Raw genomic sequence first — 9,721 nt, 5'->3', positions numbered from 1 at the left:
AACCTAAAGGATGCTCAGGAAGAGCAAAAGGCCTGGTATGATAAACATTCCAGAGAACGGTCCTTCAAAGTAGGAGACCAAGTCATGGTCTTAAAGGCGCTCCTGGCCCTTAAAATGGAAGCATCGTGGGAAGGACCATTCCCGGTCCAGGAACGCCTAGGAGTTGTTAAATATCTCATAGCCTCCCCCACCTCCAACATAAAGCCTAAGGTATACCATGTTAATTCTCTTAAGCCCTTTTATTCCAGAGAATTAAGTGTTTGCCAGTTTACTGCCCAGGAAACAGATGACGCGGAGTGGCCTGAAGGTGTCTACTACGAAGGAAAAAGGGATGGTGGCGTGGAAGAGGTGAACCTCTCCGCGACCCTTGGACGTCTGCAGCGACAGCAGATCAAGGAGCTGTGCACAAACTTTGCACCAATTTTCTCAGCCACTCCAGGATGGACCGAATGGGCATACCACTCCATTGACACAGGTAATGCTCACCCAATTAGAGCCCCACCCTACCGGGAGTCACCTCATGCCCAAACTGCTATACAAAGGGAGATCCAGGACATGCTACAGATGGGTATAATCTGCCCCTCTAATAGTGCATGGGCATCTCCAGTGGTTCTAGTTCCCAAATCAGATGGGGAAATATGCTTTTGCGTGGACTACCGTAAGCTAAATGCTGTAACTCGTCCTGACAACTATCCAATGCCACGCACAGATGAGTTATTGGAGAAATTGGGACATGCCCAATTCATCTCTACTTTAGGCTTAATCAAAGGGTACTGGCAAGTACCACTAGATGAACCCGCTAAGGAAAGGTCAGCCTTTGTCACCCAGGCAGGGGTGTATGAATTCAATGTACTCCCTTTCGGGTTGCGAAATGCACCCGCCACCTTCCAAAGACTTGTAGATGGTCTCCTAGGGGGATTGGGAGAATCTGCAGTTGCCTACCTCGATGATGTGGCCATTTTTTCTGATTCATGGACAGAACACCTGGAGCACCTGGAAAAAGTCTTCGAGCGCATCCGACAGGCAGGACTAACTGTTAAGGCTAAAAAGTGTCAAATAGGCCAAAACAGAGTGACTTACCTGGGGCACCAGGTGGGTCAAGGAACTATAAATCCCCTACAGGCCAAAGTGGATGCTATCCAAAAGTGGCCGGTTCCAAAGTCTAAGAAACAGGTCCAATCCTTCTTAGGCTTGGCTGGATATTATAGGCAATTTGTACCACACTACAGCCAAATCGCCGCCCCGCTGACAGACCTAACCAGAAAGAACCAGCCAAATGCAGTTCAGTGGACTGTTGAGTATCAAAAGGCCTTTAACCAGCTTAAGGCAACACTCATGTCTGACCCTGTGCTAAGGGCCCCAGACTTTGACAAACCGTTCCTAGTAACCACAGATGCGTCCGAGCGAGGCGTGGGAGCAGTTTTAATGCAGGAAGGACCGAATCAAGAATTCCATCCTGTCGTGTTTCTCAGCAAGAAACTGTCTGAAAGGGAAAGCCACTGGTCAATCAGCGAAAAGGAATGCTACGCCATTGTGTACGCACTGGAAAAGCTACGCCCATATGTTTGGGGACGGCGTAGCTTTTCCAGTGCGTACACAAACAGACCATGCTGCGCTACAGTGGCTTCATACCGCCAAGGGGAATAACAAAAAACTTCTTCGGTGGAGTTTAGCTCTCCAAGATTTTGATTTTGAAATACAACACATTTCAGGGGCTTCTAACAAAGTGGCTGATGCACTCTCCCGGGAAAATTTCCCAGAATCAACTGGTTAAAAATTGTTCTTGGAATGTGGAACATATTGTTATTTTTTATATAATCAGTAGTATGTCTAAAGGTACATGTGTCTTATTAACTCTGTTTTCTCCTAGAGCTCCAGGAAGAAATCACAGACAGTGTGGAACCATCTGTCCAACACTATCTGTGATTTGGGGGGCGTGTCATAACTATAAAGGGAAGGGTAACAGCTCTCCTGTGTACAGTACTATAAAATCCCTCCTGGCCAGAGACTCCAAAATCCTTTTCCCTGTAAAGGGTTAAGAAGCTCAGGTAACCTGGCTGGCATCTGACCCAAAGGACCAATAAGGGGACAAGATACTTTCAAATCTTGGGGGTGGGGGGAAAGGCTTTTGTTTGTGCTCTTTGTTTGGGAAGTTGTTTGCTCTTGAGACTGAGAGGGACCAGACATCAATCCAGGTTCTCCACATCTTTCTAAACAAGTCTCTCATATTTCAAACTTGTAAGTAAAAAGCCAGGCAAGGCGTGTTAGTTTTCCTTTGTTTTCTCAACTTGTAAATGTACCTTTTACTAGGGTGTTTATCTCTGTTTGCTGTACTTTGAACTTGAGGCTAGAGGGGGGTCCTCTGAGCTCTTTAAGTTTGATTACCCTGTAAAGTTATTTTCCATACTGATTTTACAGAGATGATTTTTACCTTTTTTCTTTAATTAAAACTCTTCTTTTTAAGAACCTGATTGATTTTTTCCCTTGTTTTAAGATCCAAGGGGGTTGGAACTGTATTCACCAGAGCTGGTGGAAGGAAGGAGGGGGGATGGTTCATTTCTCCCTGCTTTAAGATCCAAGGGGTTTGGATCTGTATTCACCAGGGAATTGGTGAAGAGTTTCTCAAGGCTTCCCAGGGAAGGGAATTAGGACATTGGGAGTGGTGGCAGCGGACCAGATCTAAGCTGGTAGTTAAGCTTAGAAGTTTTCATGCAGGCCCCCACATCTGTACCCTAAAGTTCAGAGTGGGGAAGCAGCCTTGACAACCCACTACTGAGCAAGTGACAGTAGCAGAGTTTTTGAAGGACAGAGATCTAGCAGCTCTTCCTTCCAGCTGCAGCTGTGGTCAGCTGTGAAAACCACATGGAGTTTCTCTTTCATTTTAAATTCCAGATGAAAGTCTGTGGTTTCCCCACTGCCTCCTGCCTTGTTAACTAACAGCACCAGACAGGGAAAGATTTTAAGAGCTCTTGTCCTATTGCTCTATGGTGTACAATTTTAAGGGATGGGAGTATGCATGAAAGATCCTACCAGAATAAAACTATCCTGCAATTAATAGCTTTGAAGTGTCTTGCAGAGGCTGAGGGGGTTTTACCCCCCTTATGCCTGACTTTCAGGAAAACTGGTCCTATTTTTAAAGGTATTTTAGATACCCAAAAAGTAGGTTAGGTGCCTAACTCCCATTATTTTCAAAGGGAGTTAGGTGCCAAACCTTCTTACGCTATTTTGAAAATCCCAGTAGGTGCCTACTTTGCATCTTCATGTTCCTAAAGACTTTTTAAAATCTAGCCCAATTCCTTTGCTAGAAAGAGGAAACTGGAAAGAGACAGATTCTCAGGTGGTGTAATTCAGCGTAGCCGTGCTGACTTCATTAGCACTGCACACAGACACACGACCTCATGATCTAGCCCTAAATCTTTACATTGACTTTTCTATATTTCAAAACAGGGCAATGCTAGCACGGGGTGAGATTCTGTTCCCATTACTCATGTCAAGTAGTATTTTACTCCGTGAGTAGCTCCATGGCTCCGGATTCTCCTCTCGGTAACAGTGGCTGTAGACTGGAGTCTCTCCTAATTTACACAGGAGTGCCTGAATGGAGAATCAGCTCCATGACACTAGTGAACTTAGTCCTGACCAACACCAGGGTGAATGAGATGAGATCCCGTCTTACTGAGTGCAATTAACTTACTTCTGCTTTACACCAGACTGATTAAGAAAATCAGGCTCTTTGAGTACAGTGAAATCACTTCTGCTTTACGCTGAGATGCGGGAGGGGGGCTCTGCCCCATTGACTCCATTGTTACTAGTCACAGAATAAGTGCATACTCGGTGTTCAGAAGTCCTCATCACTTAAAGTGAAACTGTGAAACATTTGTATTTCTAGCCAAAGCTGGACCAACATCAAAAATAACCTTTGGTTCAGGATCTCCCATGGCTCCCACCTCGGAAGGATCTGAGCCCCTCAAAAACAATAATGTATTTATCCCCACGACAGCCATGAATGGTAGGGAGCCATTGTTATTTGATGAGGAACGAAGTTAAAGGTTGACACGCTTGCTCAAAACAGCAGAGACCTTGGACAACCCGTTCAGTTTTGCTTTAACTGGCTGTGGCTGGGAAGAAAATCCCCCTACGGCTAGTGTATCCCAGTGACTCTAGTAGGAACCGATCTCACACCTTCTTGTCAAGCGTTCGGTATCGGCTCCTGTTGGAGAACTGAGCTAGACGGACAGGACTGAGCCGTTGGCGCAATTCCTCTGTTCCCATCACACAGTGAGCATGTGGCCGCGCTGGTAATGGAAGTTGAGCTATTCAAGGGGCCTAAGGGAATTAGGCGCATGGCTCCCAATGACGTTCAAAGGGAGTTGGGTAGCTAACTTCAGCCTGAACACAGATCTCCTGAGTCCCACTGCACTAGTCAATGGTGCCTCGAGAGTAGGTGGGGAAAGACAGAAAGGAGACGCAAAACTTCTGAAAATGCAGAATCGTTTGCCTTCCTCCCTTTCCAATAGCCAAGGATGAACAATGTACGGCCATTCTGTACAACGGCGGCTACATGGCATGAGACAGGGGGACGCTATTGTGTAATGCCACACACGCTTTCAGCCAAGGGGTAGGAACGGGCAGCACGAGGCTGTTCTCTACAATGGCCACTAGTGATTACTGAGCGGATGCAGGGGAATGAGACAGAAACGGAAACATCCATTAATGTGCACATGATGGCAGCAGAGCGCCGGGTGGCTTTCAGCTGGTGGTTCTCGTTTTCATCTGCAGCTGTGGTCAGCTCTGAAAACCACACGGACTTTCCATTTCATAGAAAGACACAGCTGAAGGCCTGTCTGTCTCCCCCCCATTTCCTGCCTACTGCCTAACCAAGTGTCAGAGGGGGAGAGATTTTGCAGGCACTGCACTGTTTCTGTGCTGAAAACAATTTCGGGAAAGGGGAGTTTGAATGAAACCCTCCAAACTAGAACTGGATGGCACTGCACAGCTCTGAAGTGTCTGGCACAGCATGGGGACGCCTTTCCTCCCTTGTCATCAAGGATAAAAGGGAAATTGTTCTGATAGGGGAATTGAAGGGGAAAGTTAAGGGAGCAGATCCTCACTTGGAGTAAATGGGTGTAGTGCCATTGACTTCAGCACAATGACATTTCTACTCCAGGCGTGTAAAAATTCTAGACTTAAATGTTCATGTTGATTTGACATTTCAAATTGTGACAGTGCTAACATGGGGTGAGACTCTGTTTGCCATCACTCAGATCAAATAGCACTTTACTCCATGAGTAGATCCATTGGTCCCGATTCTCTTCTCACTCCTCGTGGCTGAGAGGAGAATCAGCTTCATTGATTCCACAAGACACTCCTGATTTACACGAGGATGAGTGACAGGAGAATTAGCCTTAATGAGTCCAATGGCGCTGCTCTTGATTGACACCGGGGTGAAATAAAACTCTGATCCTCTGACACCCGTGGAGTTACTCCCAGGTCAAACTGCGCTGCATAAAATGCGACTCATTCAGATTGACTCCAATGGAGTTACTGGCGATTCGGAGTGCGGTAAGTGGGAGAAGATTAAGCCAAAATCACACCAGTGGAATCAGTCCAATTAACTCCTTTCTGAGTGGTCTGGATGTGACGTTGTGCAGTCTATATGGTTTTATAAAAACTTGATAATAAGTCAATATAATGTAACTGGGATAGTTTTAGAGAAAATACGGTAATAAGTGAATGTAAGTAACTGGGATATGCTTCATGCAAAAGGTCTCTTGTAAGGTATCATTACAAAGCTTATAATCTAGTGAGTGTGATCATCTGATTTGTATAAATGTACCACTCTTGCATCTAAAACTAGAAATATAAAATATAACTCTGAGGGCCTATTGTAATGATGTAAAGTGTGGGCCATTAATGATGGTTTGGAATCTTGATAACTCCCATTAATAAGGACCATTATCCGCAGATGGCTGTGTTTACCTGTGAGTCTCCCTGTATATGTGTGTGCTGGCAAGTGAGCACCGTTACACCGATTCAGCGGAAATGCGATTTGTTGTCTCCCAAGACAATCCCAGCAACCCTCTGTATTTACAAAGGAGCAGCAGGAGACCAGAAAACACCGGCCGGTATCACTGTGTGAGAGACTAGACCACAGTGACAAAGCCCATCACCAAAACCAACAGAGGGTTCACATCGTGTTTGGCTCTTAAAATGGCCAAATTTAAGAAAAGACAGGAACCAACCCCAACAGCCAACAGAAAAGCACTGATTTGTGCTCAGTTTTATTTTACAGAATCCCCGTATAAATGGGAAGTGGAGTATCAATGGGAATGGGAATAGACGTGTGAACACGAACATGAATATCCATCGCGAATAACAATCTCCCTTCAGTGCTGCCTGAAGCATTGCCAGACACGGACCCCACTGACCAACGTCACATGGCCCTTGTGTGTGTGGAACGGGGCTCTAGAGCTGAGTCTCCCCTCCCCTCACCACATCACTCTACAATAGCCAGGCCCTCGTTCCTGGGTGAGGAAATACAGTCACTGCAGGGAGCTGTTCATTCCTCCCAGGGGTCCGAAAGTGTCAGGAGGACCCCAGCGCCCTGTGCCCGGCACTGCACAGACACAGGACGGGACAGTCTGACTCCTGCACCCGGAGCAGTAGACATACCTTTATAAGAGACTCAAACTCCTTCCCTTGGCTATGTGAATTATTGCTGCTCATGTTCACAGCACAGTCTGGCTGTCGCACAGAGCGCTGGGCTCCTCGTTTCACTTTTGGATAAGGAAGTCATGAATACCTTTAGAAACAACTCTTCCCCCAGCATGTATTAAGGAAGGGCCTGTTCCTAGTCAAGTTAGGTGATGGTGGAAAATTTGTTTCGCAGCCCCTGCCTCGTGAGCAGTGGGGCTGTGGAACGGCCGGCAACTGGGGGGGGTCAGTGACTCGGGTCGGGTCACAGGGTCCAACTGGGCTGAGACATTCTCTGACTGGTGAAAATTCACCAGGGCGCAGAGCGAGGGCTGGGAATTAATTCCCTTCCCAGCCCCCTTCCCAGCAATGCCCAGCTCCGCTGAAAAATGGCGACCTTGGGTCAGACCAATGGTCCATCTACCTCAGTATCCTGTCTTCCAACAGTGGCCAGTGCCAGGTGCCCCAGAGGGAATGAACAGAACAAGTAATCATCAAGTGACCCATCCCCTGTCGCCCATTCCCAGCTTCTGACAAACAGAGGCCAGGGACACCATCCCTGCCCATCCTGGCTAATAGCCATTGATGGACCTATACTCCATGAACTTACCTAGTTCTTTTGTGAACCCTTTTGTAGTCTTGGCCTTCCCAACACCCTCTGGCAAAGAGTTCCACAGGTTGACTGTGCTGTTGTGTGAAGAAATACTTTCTTTTGTTTGTTTCAAACCTGCTGCCTATTAAATTTCATTGGGTGACCCAGAGTTCTTGTGTTATGTGGATAAGGACATCAGTGGCTATCAGCCAAGATGGTCAGAGACAAAACCCCATGTGTGTGTGTGCTGTGTTTGTGTTCGTCACTTTTTCCTGCTATGGGGTGGAATGAGTCCTTCTCCATGTCTCTCTTTACAGGGAACAAGGTGGGGGTAAACACAATTTATTGCTTTTCCCTCCTGTAAATATCCCCAGTGCCTCAGCCACTACAGGAGAAATTGCTGTCCAAGGGCCCTGAATGAGTGTGTGGAAATTACTTCCCCTTTTTGTACGAATGCTTTGCTCTGTGTCACTGTGTGCCTGCCTGGCGCAGTAATAGGTGGCGGTGTCTGCAGCTGTCAGCGAGCGGAGCTGCAGGGAGAACTGGTTCTTGGCAGTGTCTGCAGAGATGGTGGCTCGGCCTTGGAGAGATGACGCATAGCCTGTGCTCCCGCCATATGGATACACCCATCCCATCCACTCCAGCCCTGTTCCGGGAGGCTGTCGGATCCAATGCCAGGCAGTATCGCTGCTAATGGAGGTCCCAGAGACAGCGCAGGTCAGTGTGAGGGTGTCTCCGGGCTTCACCACTTCTGGGCCGGACTGGACCAGCTGGGTAGCGGACAGGACACCTAAGGGAATTAGAGTTAAATCGTAACTACCCTTTCCAAGGGCTCGGCGATCATTTCCTCACCGCCTCCCCTAGACACTCACAAGGCGAGACGGACAGCAAACACAGAGCAGATAACAAAGATTTCATCTTCGAGTAGGAGACTCAAGCAAAGGAAATCCAGTTCCCTGGCAGCCAAGTGTGTGTGAGAAGCCAGGGTTTGCCATTTTGTGGGGGAACCTGGAGCTCAGATTTGCATAAACATCACACACCCGCCACCGCACGGGAATAGAAGTTCATACAAAGTGCGATCTCTAGCTACTGCTGTTCAGTCAGTTTCTAATTAGTGTCCACTTTGCCTCTTCCTTCCTTCCTTCCTTCCTTCTTCCTTCCTTTTGTTCTTCCTTCCTTCCTTCCTTCCTTCCTTCCTTCCTTCCGTCCGTCTTTCTTTCTTTCTTTCTTTCTTTCTTTCTTTCTTTCTATGCCCCTATATTGGCGCCCATCGCAATAAATTTTGAGTTCATGTTTGTGATTTTAAAGTTGTTGGTTCTTTGATATCCAAAGACCACAGGGAGCTTCATTTTGCAAAGATGACTGTCTTTTCCCCCACTCCTGTACACAGATTTACAAGCCCTTTCCCTCCTGCTGACACCTTGAAAACCTGCAAACCACAGGACAGGCCCCAAGGGAAGTGTGTTTCCACACAGGCTGCTCTAGAATTAACTCTCTGCCCCTCCGGGCTTTCATCGCCTTGGATTGGGGTCAGTCGAATTCTGTTCTGCTTGGGCGCAGCGCACCCTGCTGGTGAGACCCAAAGCTGCAGCTGCTGCTGCTTATGAAAAGGCTCGTTCAGCGCTGCCCGGGAGTGGGAATGAGAAGCCCGGTGAGAAGGGGAAATTCCTGATCTTCACTCTAACGGCTCAAGCTCAACTTCTAGCCATGAGCGCCTGATTCCTCTCAGCGAAGAGCACCGATTTCCCTGCGTGTTCCCACCCCTTGTTCCCTCCCAGAGCAGCACTAGCTCCCTAGCCCAGCCCTGCTGCAGTGCGGTGGGTGAGTGGAAAACCCCTGGTGACAGGGGTTGGGGTGGTGCCCTGTTCCTTATTTTCCATGGTAAACATTGACCTCCCGCGCTGACATAGCTGCTATCAAATGTATGAGCCTCTGATGCCATCCCAGCAATGAAATTTTACTATTATTAATTTTACTAAAGACATTACAGGCCTCAGCCAAGATCATGCCCCCTGGTGCTGGGCGCTGTACAGACTCACAGTCAGAGAACGTTCCTGCTCCAAAGAGCCTTTGATCCAAGGACGGAAGTCCCTATTTGTATAGAAGGGGAACTGAGGAAACCCCAGGAGGATTACTAAAGGATCATTTTATAATGAATATCAAAATATTGGTGATATTTGGTTATGGATTGCCACCCAATATGCTCTAATGACTGGACATGTCCCCATATATGCATAAAAACTCCTCCTTCACCACAATTCTCCAACATTTATCCTCATTCAACCTCTGTATAGTTTTTAACATAACTGGTGCAAGGTAATGTTGAAACAGGATATTAAAGAAATATTCTTTTATTGTGCTACAGACAGAGACTGCCGGTTCTCTTTTCCAGATCAAATCCCATTCCTCTGGTAATTTGTCTACTCACATCCTGTGCCC

The sequence above is a fragment of the Malaclemys terrapin genome, chromosome 12, assembly GCF_027887155.1.
Source record: "Malaclemys terrapin pileata isolate rMalTer1 chromosome 12, rMalTer1.hap1, whole genome shotgun sequence".
NCBI classification, from domain to species: Eukaryota; Metazoa; Chordata; order Testudines; family Emydidae; genus Malaclemys; species Malaclemys terrapin.
The sequence above is the reverse complement of the archived record's forward strand: the minus strand, read 5'-3'. Positions refer to the sequence as shown.